Raw genomic sequence first — 13,274 nt, 5'->3', positions numbered from 1 at the left:
ATTTAGTATTAGTTATTTTCAGCATCTTAATATATTTAGTATTAATTACTTTCAGTATCTCGATATATATAGTATTAATTATTTTTTTTATATTATCTTTAGTGTATTAATATATATAGTATTATGGTATCTAGTTACTTATATTACTCTATTACCATATATATTAAAACCTCCCGTATTAGTATTTTCCTATAAAAAATTCAATACAATTTCAAAAATTGGGAGTGTATTTTCTTAAGTATTTTCTTAATTATTATCCCTATGATTTTAATGTTAGGGTATTAGCCTTCGGGCTTCACGTACCTTAAGCTCTGAGGGAATATATATGTATATATTATATTTATTTATTTATTTTCCATGTATATTTATAAATTCATAAAAAGGAGTAATTTAAAGACCTATTAGATTAACTTAGGGATAATTTCAAATTAATTAGGTACCGTTCGTAAGAACGGGCGCGTAGGGGGTGCTTGTACCTTCCCCTCGCGTAACCGAACTCCCGAGCCTAACTCTAGTAACATAGACCCATTCTACCCCTAACGGGGTAGTAATCATGTGTTCTAACCACACTAAAAGGTTAGTGGCGACTCCGACATTCCATATTTTCCTTGAAAATTAAAATTGATTTTTATTTCGCCGCCTGGGGCACACGCGCTCCCGGGATGTCACGACAGTATGCAATAACTTTCCCTTGCTACATCAAGACACACCCAAGCCCTTTTTGTGATGCGTCACTGTGATCATGTAAACACCATCCCCTGATGGAATGGTCAACACTGGGGCCGTGACTAACCACTGCTTCAATTCCTGAAAACTCTGTTCGCATTCCCCAGTCCACTCAAACTTACTGTTCTTTCTTGTAAGGTGCGTCAAAGGACCCGACAATCTAAAAAAACCCTTAACAAACCAGTGATAGTATTCCGCTAAACCTAAGAAACTTCTAATCTCATGCACATTCTTCGGTCTCGCCCAATCAACTACCGCCTCCACTTTACTTAGATCCGCTGAAATCCCCAGAACACTACATGTCCCAGAAATCAATATGCTCTAGCCAGAATTCGCATTTCTTGAATTTAGAAAAAAACTTCTTCTCTTTGAGTTCCTGAAGAACCAATCTCAAATGAGCTTCATGCTTTATTGGACTCCTCGAATAGACCAGGATGTCATCGACGAACACCACCACGAATCGATCTAAGTACTCATGGAAAACCCTGTTTATCAGGTCCATGAATGCCACAGGTGCATTCATTAATCCGAACGGCATCACCAAGAATTCGAAATTGCCATACCGGGTCCGAAAAGAAGTCTTCGGTACATCCCTTGATTTCACCCTCAATTGAGCCAGATCGAAGATCAATCTTGGAGAAAACTTGTGTGCCCTTTAGCTAAGGGTGAGCATAATTCAAGGAAAACCGAATTAACCGACTGAAATTGGTCGGTTCATTTCAGTTAAAAAAATCGGTTCAGTCGGTTCGGTTATGCATTCCAATATTTCGGAGAATTGGGTTTCGGTTCGGTGAATAGAAAACATTAATTCGGTTAACTGATTAACGAAATTAATAATTAATTAAAATTTAAATTTAAATTAGTAAATAAAAATCCTGTTATTCTATATTTCTATTCCCTCTAACTCTCAGTATCACACTCTTAGTGCTCTCAGAAACTCAGAAGTCAGAAGGCCCTCCCTCACTGTCTCTCTCTCGCTCACCTGAGCTCAATCCACCACAGTTCGCACCACCATCTTCACGCGATGCTATCGCCTGCGCCCATCGCCATCGTCATCACTGACCATCTTCACCACCACACAAGCTCCCTCTCATTCTCATTTTTATTCTCTCACAGTCTCGCGCATAGAGCAGTTCATCGAGAACCAGCCCGACTCCTCCTCACTGGCATAAAGCTCGCCCGAGCCCATTCGTCTCCCTAACCAACCACCTCTCCTCCACATCAATCTCCACTTCTCAATTCTCTGGTTCTCCCTCTTTGCGAATCGCCTCTTCCTGGCTTCGCAGCTTAGCCTGAGCCCCTCTTCCAGTCTTCCCAGTTCGTGACCTGTCCCGATCCCGAATCCTTCTTCGATAAGCTCTTCCCTTATGTGGGGGTGGTGATGGATCTACACTCAGTGACTCAAGACATCAAGGCTTCAACCTTCCCCCACCTTCCCTCGTTTCAGTTTGGATACACATACACATACACGAGTACACCTTGCCCCCTTCCTAGTTCCCTTGTTTCACGGTTAAAACCGATTAACCAAATTACCCAAAAAATAAATTCGGTCGGGTTCGGTTCGGTTAGGCCAAATGGTTCGGTCGCTTCGGTTAACAGTATTCTTTAACTGAAATTTTTGGTTAATTCGGTTAATTAACCGAATTTGGCCGAACCAACCGTTTGCTCACCCCTACCTTTAGCTAGTCAAACAAATCTTCTATACGGGGTAATGGGTATTTATTCTTCACTGTCACCTTATTAATCTCCCGGTAGTCGATGCTCATCCTTATTGACCCATCCTTCTTCTTTACGAACAATACCAGCGCTCCCCAGGGTGATATGCTCGGTTTGATGAAACTCCATAAGTTCTAGTAATTGCTTTTTTAACTCCTTTAGTTCAGCCGGAGCCATTCTGTACGGAGTTTTGGAAATGGGTGCCATCCTTGGAGCTAACTTAATGGCAAATTCTATCTCGCGGTCAGGAGGCAATCTCGATAAGTCTTTGGAAAGACATCCGAGAACTCTCTTATCACTGGGATATCCTTCAGCTTCAGTTCCTCTTTTGGTGCTTCTTTCACAAATACAAGGTACCCCTAGCAGCCATCTTGAAGCAACCTCTTTTCTTGAATCGTTGAAAGGATCTATGGTGCAGAACGCACACACGACCCGATGAATTTGAACTCTTGCTCCTCTGGAGGTCTAAACACTACCTCCTTGATGTGGCAATTAATGCTCATGTAGCTGGATGCTAGCCAATCCATCCCCATAATGACATCAAACCCATGCATGTAAAAAACAATTAGGCTAGTAGACAACATCCTTCCCTAAATCTCCCCTGGGTAGCCTCTGATCACCTTACTACATACCACAACTGACCCTGTTGGTGTGACCATCCCTAACTCCGCATCTAACAATTGAGTCTCTGCCCTGCATAATTTAACCAAACCCCGTGACACGAAGGAGTGCGTCACACTTGAATCAAATAATACAATAGCACTACTTGATAAAAAGGAAATAGTACCTATCACCACATTGCCTGCGTTCTCCACATCTCCCAGCATAAGCGAGTACACTCGCGCCTAGGCAGTACCCCTTTGGTAACCCCATTGGGGTGTTTGATTACCTCCTCGGTATTGATGCTATGGAGGTGGATAGTTTAATGTCATGCGGCAATCCTGCACCATATGTCCAGCCCCATCGCACCAATAGCAAACAACTGGTCCTGCCCTACACTCGCCTTAATGCCTATGATGGCATCTAGAACAGATAGGACGCTGCAAACTCCCCTAACGGGCTTGAGATCCCGTATCTTGTCACTGGCCCTAGAAATTACTAGGCCACCTCCATGAGCCCTGACTAGTGCTGGTCTGAAACCCCTAAGGCAAGGGCCTCTTCTTCTAGTTTGTGACTCTCTCCTCATTCTCAATACTAGCCTCAACTGCCATAGCCTTGTCCACCAGCTCAGAGAAACTCTGAGTCAACAACTCTACCACCTGTGCACGTATTCCCTGCCTCAGACCTCTCTCGAACATCCAAGCTTTCCTTAGCTTATTTGGGACCATATGTGGAGCGAAATGGGATAGCTCCACGAACTTGGCTGCATAGTGTTGTACATTCATGGGCCCCTGGGGTAGATGCAGGAACTCCTGAGCCTTCGCTTCTCGGGTGGCAGTAGGGAAGTATCTGTCGAAGAAGACCTCCCTAAACGGCTTTAGGCGATAGATGTATGTCCTAGACGCTGTTCCTTAACCATCTTCACCGATGTCCACCACCTCTTCACTTCCCCTACCAATTTAAAGGTGGCAAACCACACCTTTTGTTCCTCCGTGCACTCTAGTACACCCAACGACTCCTCCATCTCCTGAACCCAATCTTTAGTTGCAATTGGATTTGTTCCTCCTGAAAATGTCGGCATATCCGCCCGGGTAAATTGTTGGAACGTGCAGCCCTTATCAGCCGATAGTTGATTCTGCTCTCGGGAATCCTTCCGGGTTTCCTTTCTAGCCTGCCGTGCTATACTGCGCAGCACTACCGAGGCATCAACGTCATCTTCACTGGAGGTATCCACATGGTTATCCCCTCCATCCATAATGTCCTTTCCCCATAGGATCCATCTTGAAGAGAGGATAAAAACAGACTTAGAACTCCTCATTTTTCATAATTGAAATAAGTATGAAATGAAAAAGCTACTAATACATATGAATTCTCAGTTTAAAGATTTATTTCCCATAGTTTTGCCACAAATCCATCAAGGTATCGGTCTCTAACCATAACACCGATACCACACACATACTCGACTGTCTTAACATCCCAACCTAAATTTTTGAGCTCCAGTCTCTTAACTCAGAAACGAAACCATCGATGGATTTACCATGATTTTTATAAAATCGTCATTCCAGGAAAAACACACAAAACCGTCAAAGGAACTCCACCTCAAAGCTTCTAGACCAAAACCCAACCTAATCTACCTACTCTCATCCTTATCCTATCTCAACCTATACTTTGGTAATTATCAACCATCAAAGTTTGCAGAACCTAGCAAACCTAGGCTCTGAAACCAACTGTAATACCCCGACCCATCATATGGGGCCCGGGGTGTTACCTAAGTAACGTCTGCGTACTTGATACCATATTCATAATATAATTGCAGCAAAAAAAGTAATACATTCTCCAAAATATAATATCAGAGTTCTAAACTTCTAACATACATAGGAGTCTTCCGATATCCTTATTACAAACCATAGTATAGTACAAAGTCAACCTAGTCCCAACAACCATAAAACATAACTGGGGACTTTAAACATAACTAAAACCCATAAAACATCTTACAGACCTTCACAAATAAAACTAGCTTACCGCCCAGCCCCGGAGCTCGCTAAGCTTGATCTCAAGAATGTCCTAAAAAGATAGTTGTATATTGGGGTGAGACACTTCTCAGTAAGGGAAGACTAAGTTAAAATCAGTGTGTGGTCAGCATGAATTTTAGTGTATACTGAAAATAACCAGTTCCTCATTTAACCGAAAATATCATTTAAAAACATATAGTTATTCCATATAGTTGAAAATATCCTTTTTCCTTTACATAGTATAAACAAGTTCAGTAAATATTTAACACCATTTACATAAATCCACAGATATGCATATAAAACAACTCCCTATGACTAATGCCATTCACTTCCCCCATGGCACGGGTTGTGCAGCCCGAAAGCTGGACTAAGCCTAGGTGATTAGCCCTAAACAAAGTCAAAACATCTTCCTTTGCAAGTATGTTTGCAGGCATCCACAACCAAGCTGCAGGTTCGACGCCCTTACTTCAACCTCATGTAGGTAGTTGGCTAAGACCCCCTACACTTCTATCCAGAATAATGTGGGTACACATGGTCTAATAATCAATCACTAGTAACGATACTGTGCTCACAATACACAGGTTCCCAGGGTTCCAAAAGCATATCATGCAATTTAAGTAAATAAAATAGTTGTATAAATCATTTCATTTCAACTGCCATTTAATAAACACTTGGGCCTCGGCCGTCAGTTACACCTGGCTCAAAGCCGTTAAATAAAACCTAGCCTCTGGCCATCATATAAAACCCCGGCCTCCAGCCATCATATCACATCCCTGCATTATTCATAAGCAATTCCAATATGTTTCACAACCATTCTCAAATTTAGTTTCACGATAAACCATAAAATCATTCAAGTGCCACACAATTTCAATATTTGAAAACCGTCTAGGAGATAACCAAAGATACATTGTATTTTTAGTTTGTAAAATAACTCAGATTTTCCACTGTTCGTAATATTCAAAAATACTGTACCATATATCCTAGGTATGTAAAATCCTTATTGAATGGTTGGTTTTCAAAATAATCTTTGAACTCAAAAATAAATAATTATATAACAATTTAATTAGTTCATATTCAATAAAAATCCTAACTTAACTTAATCCCCTTACCTGATTCTTGAAAAGCCTGCTAAAATTCTAACTATGCCTGAGGCATTCAAAACTACAAAACCTGAAATTACATTATTCCCAATAAAATCAACTCAAACCCAATATAAAAATCATTTACTACTTTTCCTAGGCTAGCATACTCCAAATACACACATAAACCCTAAAATGTCTCACTTACCCTGACTTTGGGATGGTGCCCCAAATAAACGATTTGTCCCGATTAGGTTGTAGAGAATCTATCTTCCCCAGATCTCTGTGGCGGTTCTGGATCGTCAAATCGGGCTTAAATGGGTCTGAAATCGAAGAGATAGAGTGAAGGAGCCGTAGGGTAGAGAGAGAGAGGTGTGAGGAGAGAGAAATCCTTGCTTAAAATGAAAGCCACCCTATTTATAGGCAGGGCTTCGTTGATGAGACATATGGGTTCATCGATGAGCCCAAGAAGAACTTCCATCGATGACGCCATGAGTTCGTCGAAAATCTCAAAAATATCTGAAACCTCTCTCGGTAAAATTTTGTCGATGAGACACGTGTCTTCATTGACGGGCCAAAGAAAGATGTTCATTGACGAAGCCAATTGGTTCGTCGATGAATCCCCGCTGACTCCCTTTTAAAAATACTTTTCCTTTTTTACTTCTTTCTTTTCCCTTTTCCTTTATTATTTTTCCTAAATAAATTTCTGAGTCTCTACATATACTTCACATATCCTGCTAGCGATGGAAAGAGGGAAGCTCAAGGCGACCGGACATCGAGTCACGGTATTCAACCGGTCAAGGAGTACCTTTAGCATCATAATTGCGCAAACGCGGCCACATGAAGGAAACTGAGTCCAAACTTTGAGCATAAATGGATGCTAATGCTCATGTGGGAAGTGACAAGTTTTACATTTTCCTTGCTCCCACCTTCTCGCTACATGTGCAGAGACATGATGAACGTTGTCCAGTATGTTGAGTCATGTTGGAGCACTATTGAGTACAATGCAACATACGCAGTCGATTTTAATTCTAATAGACACGAGGTGTATTGGCCAATATCCTCATTGCCTACTTTACGTACAAATTCTGCGTATGCTCGGCATAAAGGTCGGCCTAAGAGCTCTTGTCTAAGAAATGAGATGGACGCAAGGGAAGGTAGGAAGAAGAGCACGTGTAACATATGTCATCAAGAAGGATAGAACCGCATAAGGTGTCCAAGAAGGATGCAACCTAGGGATGCAACTAGCTCGTGGCATTGACTTATTACGCACTTATAGGACTTTTACTACACATCCTATTATTTATATATTTACTTTATTGCACTGGTGCGTTTTGTAGGATTGATCAAGGGCTGTCTAATCGCAGTATGTTGACAGTGGCGATGATCACCAGTCCAGCTGAGCGTGGGTTGATGGTTATGTCGACCCCTTGTATTGCTGAGGGGGCGCGTTGTTTTTGGAGCTGCTGTTATATGCGGATGACCACATCGTTAAATGGATACGCGATGCGAGATTCTATGAGATATATCGGATTGCCCATATCCATTTGGATTGGCATCTGGTGATAGCTTTCATGGAGCGATGGAGATCGGAGATGCACACGTTCCACCTATCGCACAGGGAGGTGAATATCACACTCTAGGATGTTGTCGTTTTGTTTGGGTTTCCGATTGATGGGAGGCCCGTCACTGGTCGTACTACTGGACTAATAGAGGGCCCTTCAAACCATCAGGGAGGACTCGCACTATGTTGTAAGTGCAAGCGTTTGTTAGGGGTAGTGCCACCAAGCAGCGAGTTGGTTAGTGCACGCATCCGTATGCAATTTCTTGAGGGGGAGCTGTTTTGTCAAATGCAGATACTGTAGCGTACCACGGATGAGCCCACTTGTTGCGTTTACTATATGGATGCTATTTTACGACCTTTCCGGGAGTTACTAGCATTTGATGTTTCTTCCACTCTTTGCATACCTGGGAGAGATTTGATCGTATAGTTGGGGATCCGCGACTTTGGCATGGCTTTATAGGGAGATGTGCCGCACCGTTGACTAGTCGCAGTGGGAGATCTCTGGTCCACTCTATTTAGTATAGGTTTGGGCTTAGGAGAGATTCCCCTCCTTAGCTCCTACGTGCCTCAGTTTTTTGCAGATTGAGAGGGACGTGGACGGCCGTCCAGTTGACCAAGTCTCACTTGCGCATACTGGTTAGTGACAACATCATTTACAATGCATTCGTGTTATAAGTACTACAAATACTAATTCGTAGTATTTACTAGTCGTTACATTCGAAAAGTTACGTTCCTCATAGTGGGTTGCTTGAGGTAAGGACGTAGGCTACGGCTGAACCTTGTAAAAATAATGGTGTTCAACTTCTTATTCCCTTAACTCTTTAATATCTGCGAGATATAAACTACGTGGATGATTTTATAATTTTGAATACTTGCTGAATATTTGAGAACTTGCTAGACATTGATATTGTTGAATATTGAAGAATCTGTGGAATGATAGGAAACAAATTTTTGGTTGAAGCAAGAACACCTATTATTTGCTTATTGTATGTTGGATTAAAAAGGAAGCTCTCAAAAAATTTTTGAATCTTTGATTAAAAGGCTATGGTAAAAGAGTTGGTATTTATTCATTCTATTGAATATTAAGATAAACCAACTTCCATTATTGAAATTATTTTTGAAAATATCATTGATTCTAGCTAAAAATTAGATTCTGAAATATTGATTAATTAAATTCATAAAAGCTTGGTTTTGTATTATAAATTCAGATTTTATATTTATCTTCATATCTAGGACTCTCAATTGGCATAGTATGGTCGCTGCATAGAAATATTGTTTGTGTAAATAATCAAAGGTTAAAGTAAATAGAAATTCCGCAAATAAATTTTAAATAACCCAATTCCCCCCCCCCCCCGGGGTTCTTGGGAATACATCCTAATTTCAATAAGCACCCATCTTTCATTCTATTTTTTCAATGTGTGACAAATTCACAAGTGAAATTCTCAACAAAAAACACACAAACCCCCACCCCCCCCCCCCCCCCCGCGCCCCCCCACACAAAAAAAATGGAAGGCTAAAAGAATGAGATGTCTCTCAAATACCCAAAGTGTAAATTTCTTCTCATAACACCCCAAACCCAAGTTCTCTCTTTTGTAAACTCTGTATCGCCCACTAGGACATGCCAAAAACAAAGAACATGCATGGTGGAAGGAAATGGAAGTTTGAAATTTTGAATTTTGAATTCAAAATGTCAACCTCCATAACACCAACCAACAACCAACAATGACTTGGTTCTTTGCTAAATACAAAACAACTACTAAGACACTTGGCACCCTCAAAATCAATAGCCAATCAAATCAAAGAAATTCAAATTTTGAAAATTAACTTGTGGACCGCCCCATAGGGCCAGTCAACCGTTATCGAGATGACGCCAAAACTTTTCATGCATGCGCAAAGAAATGAGAAGGATAGGGATTGGTAAACCATTATTAAGTGGCTAATCAACTACCTTATACACATTTTCTTTTCTCTTTGTTTTAACTCAATTCTTGAACTATTCAATTGAGTCATAAAAAGTTCGGTCAAAAATGACTATTGACATATATGAAGGGACAACTTGTATAGTTTAATCACTTCAAGTTACCTAAGTGATTGTATTAGACAATTTATGGTACTTTCATGCATAATCTGCATAGTTTCTTTTCTATTGACATTTTTGTGTCCTTTCTCTACATTTTGCATAATTATTCATGTTTTGTTTTTGAGAATTATTTTTTTTTAATCAATTGTATTAGAAAACTTGAAAGTGAGGTAATGACATCCTATTGAGATTCTCAAGGTGAGAATAGTTCTAACCTCCACAATGGTATGTTGTTCAGTATTTATAGGCTTGGTAAAAATAAATGAGTTAGGAGTCTCATTTAATTGAATTCAAAATGGTTAATCATAGACTGATCGAGTATTACTCGCTTGTAGAACGAGTACGTAAAAGGGATTGATATCTTTCCCTTACATAATCATAGTACTCCTGAATCCTACTCTAGTTCCATAGATCAAGATTGTTAGTTTTTGGATTTTTTATTTAGCTTAGAGACCAAAATTGGTACAAATAAGATGATTTAACCACACTTAGAAAAATAACTAGTTAGTGACGACTTTGTTGAACATTGAAAATTCATATCACTCGCTCAATTGCTATTCAAGTTGGGACGGTTCGTCTTCTATGACGCGCCAACAAGCCAAATAATTTTACAACAATCTCAATCAACCTCCTTTCGTTATAACAAATGATGTTTGCTAGACTAAGTATTCATGTGACTAGTTCAAATAAATTAAATAACACAGCCCCCTTATCAATTCAAAAATTATGTCATAAATATATCTACAAAATAATAATATACCACATAAGTCATGTACTTTATAATGCATAAGCAGTAGAATTATAAATATTAAATAACATAGTCTTTGCCCCCAATTGATTTTTTATTCCTATTTTAGCGTGTATAATTCAATATATTCTTCCTCTACTTTTGGAAGCTTAAATTTTAAGTTTTGAATTCAAATTTATGTAAATTTGAACAAAATATTATGCCAAATTGTATTAAATTTCTTTCAAATTCAAACAAATTCAAATTAAAGGTTTAAAATTCATGCTCTTGACACTATTTTTATGAAGTAAGAATTAGAACCTCAAAAGAAAGTTAAATTTCATTTCTATTATATTTTAATTTTATATTGAAAAGTATTGTTGATATTATATAAGTTAAATAATTGTAATTTTATGTGAAGTTAAATTTAGATTTCACTTCAATTCTAATTTTTGTTTTGTATTGTACTCTGGACTTTTAGTACTTTTGATTATTTAATAGGATTTGTCAAATTTAAAAAATCTAATTGTATATTTACTTATAGAGATTTTAAATTCAAGATTGTATTGAATTTGGATAAAATATAGTATATAATTGTATTAAAATTTATGTAAATTTAAATTTAAAATTTAAAATTAAAAATTCATTCTCTAACCAGTACCTTAAATTGTAATACATTTTTTTAATGCATTAATGAGTAAGTCAACATGACACATCTGGACTTTACCTTGATTAGCGAGACCTGAGAACGGAGGACGCTGATCCGTAAGTTTGGTGCCGCATCAGGAGGTCCGAAGGACTCGTTAGTGGTTGGAGTTCCTATGTAATAAAAAAAAAATAAAAATTTTGTTAGATTAGTGCGAAGGGATTGAACTTCGGACCATCAATTTTCACTTAATTTTATTTAGACTGTCCAATCAAAAATGGATTCAGTCAAATCCATCCTAGAAAAAAAAAATCATAAAAAGGATCTAACATATTTTTAAAAAATGGATTTTAATTATGATTTACGATTGAGTGTTATCCAATGGACATCCATTTTGCAAAAGTGAAGATCTAATTATTTGATCTTACGCGGGCCACCAAAAAAGGTAATGTAATGAGTTTTGTTTTTGTACGCACAATTCTTTTTTGTTCATCAAATTATAATGTTTTTAGCCCTTCTTTATTAAAATTGCTTTTTTATAACTTTTTTTTTTTTTGGGGTAAATTCATTATTTTATTTTTTGAAAAATAAAGTATCTTTTTAATTTAGGACTAAAGAGGTGTATTGGACTAAAAGCGCACAAAGATAACCCATTTATTACTATCTTTTTTCATAAGAAATTTAAAATATGCAGTGTTCAAATTATTGGTATTTTGCGTAAGGGTATTTCAAAAGTCTTTATTACTTTATTTTTTTAAATAGTCATTTAAATATTTTATTTAGTTTTATTTTTATTTTATTTTATTTTATTTTATTTTATTTTATTTTTTAGATTATATAGGAACTCTAACCACCAAGCCCTTCGGACCCCCTAGTGCGGCACCAAACCTACGAATCAGCGTTCCTCCCCTTAGGTCTCGCTGATCAGGTAAGGTCCGGAATACAGACACATTTAGTTTTATTTAATCATTATATAAATGGTTTTTACCCATTTTTGTTGATCGTTTTATGACCATTTTTTTTATAACTGTGTACTGGCCAATTTAACTTATAGACACATATCTCGAGGTAAACATAAATAAGAACGCACTTGCTAGTGCTTTCTCCTTTCTGAAAAAATTCTTCTATTTGAAAAATTATTTTATTACTGATCCAATTATGATATTTTTTCTTGTGGTTATGGTTGAAATATGTCTATTTGAGTTAATCGAGTCGTGTTGGTCATGTCTCCTTATTGTTGAGTGCACGTCAATTGGAAGGGTTTTATACCATGGGGGTAGATGTCAACAAGCCTTCTACACCATATTGGAGTAGTAAACTCTTCTCTAAGGGTAGTATTACACACGCCTTAACTAATAAGTTTTCTCAATTTTTTTTTCAAATCCTATTTTCAAATTTCATTTTCCCAACAATCATAGGGGACCTAGTATACACTATCATTAGGTTTATAAATGCTCATTCTTATGGTGAGGATAGTGTAAGAATGTAATGTGCTAGGTTGAAATCTTGCTCTTAATGAATTTCATAGCCCTTATGGATGGTTTACTTAACCGTAGTGCATACTTGATGGTTGTACCTATATGAGTATTGAGTGGGGCCGCTCTTATGTAATCTTAGGCATAATTGTTAAAGCATTCAAGAAGTCCAGGTGAGGCATATGGCCTATTCGCGCCAATCCGTGTTAAATAGTTAAACTTAAGATTGTAATGACAGCTTGATTGACTTATAATATTCCTTATTGTTCATAGAGACAATGTTTCACAATACTTTTGTAGGTCCTGAGTCTAGTTTATAGCCTAAATAGCACGAGATACAATATATTACATTCTTATTAGCTAGCCTAAATATTCTTTAGTCTTTTGAAAAAGAGGAAAATTGTTGGTGTTTTGTGTAAAGATATTCCAAAAGCCTTTACTACTTTCCTTTAATAGTTATTTAAACTTTTTATTTAGTGTTATTGATCATTGTAAAAACAGTTTTTTCTATTGTTGTTAACCATTTTTGTAACCATTTTAAAATAATGTATATATATAGACACACACACACACATCTTGAGGTAGAGATAGAAAATATGCAACTGGTAGTGCTTTCTTCTTTTTGACAAAATTCTTCTATTTGAAAAGT

Source organism: Malania oleifera, chromosome 8 (assembly GCF_029873635.1).
Source record: "Malania oleifera isolate guangnan ecotype guangnan chromosome 8, ASM2987363v1, whole genome shotgun sequence".
Classification (NCBI taxonomy): domain Eukaryota; kingdom Viridiplantae; phylum Streptophyta; class Magnoliopsida; order Santalales; family Ximeniaceae; genus Malania; species Malania oleifera.
The sequence above is the reverse complement of the archived record's forward strand: the minus strand, read 5'-3'. Positions refer to the sequence as shown.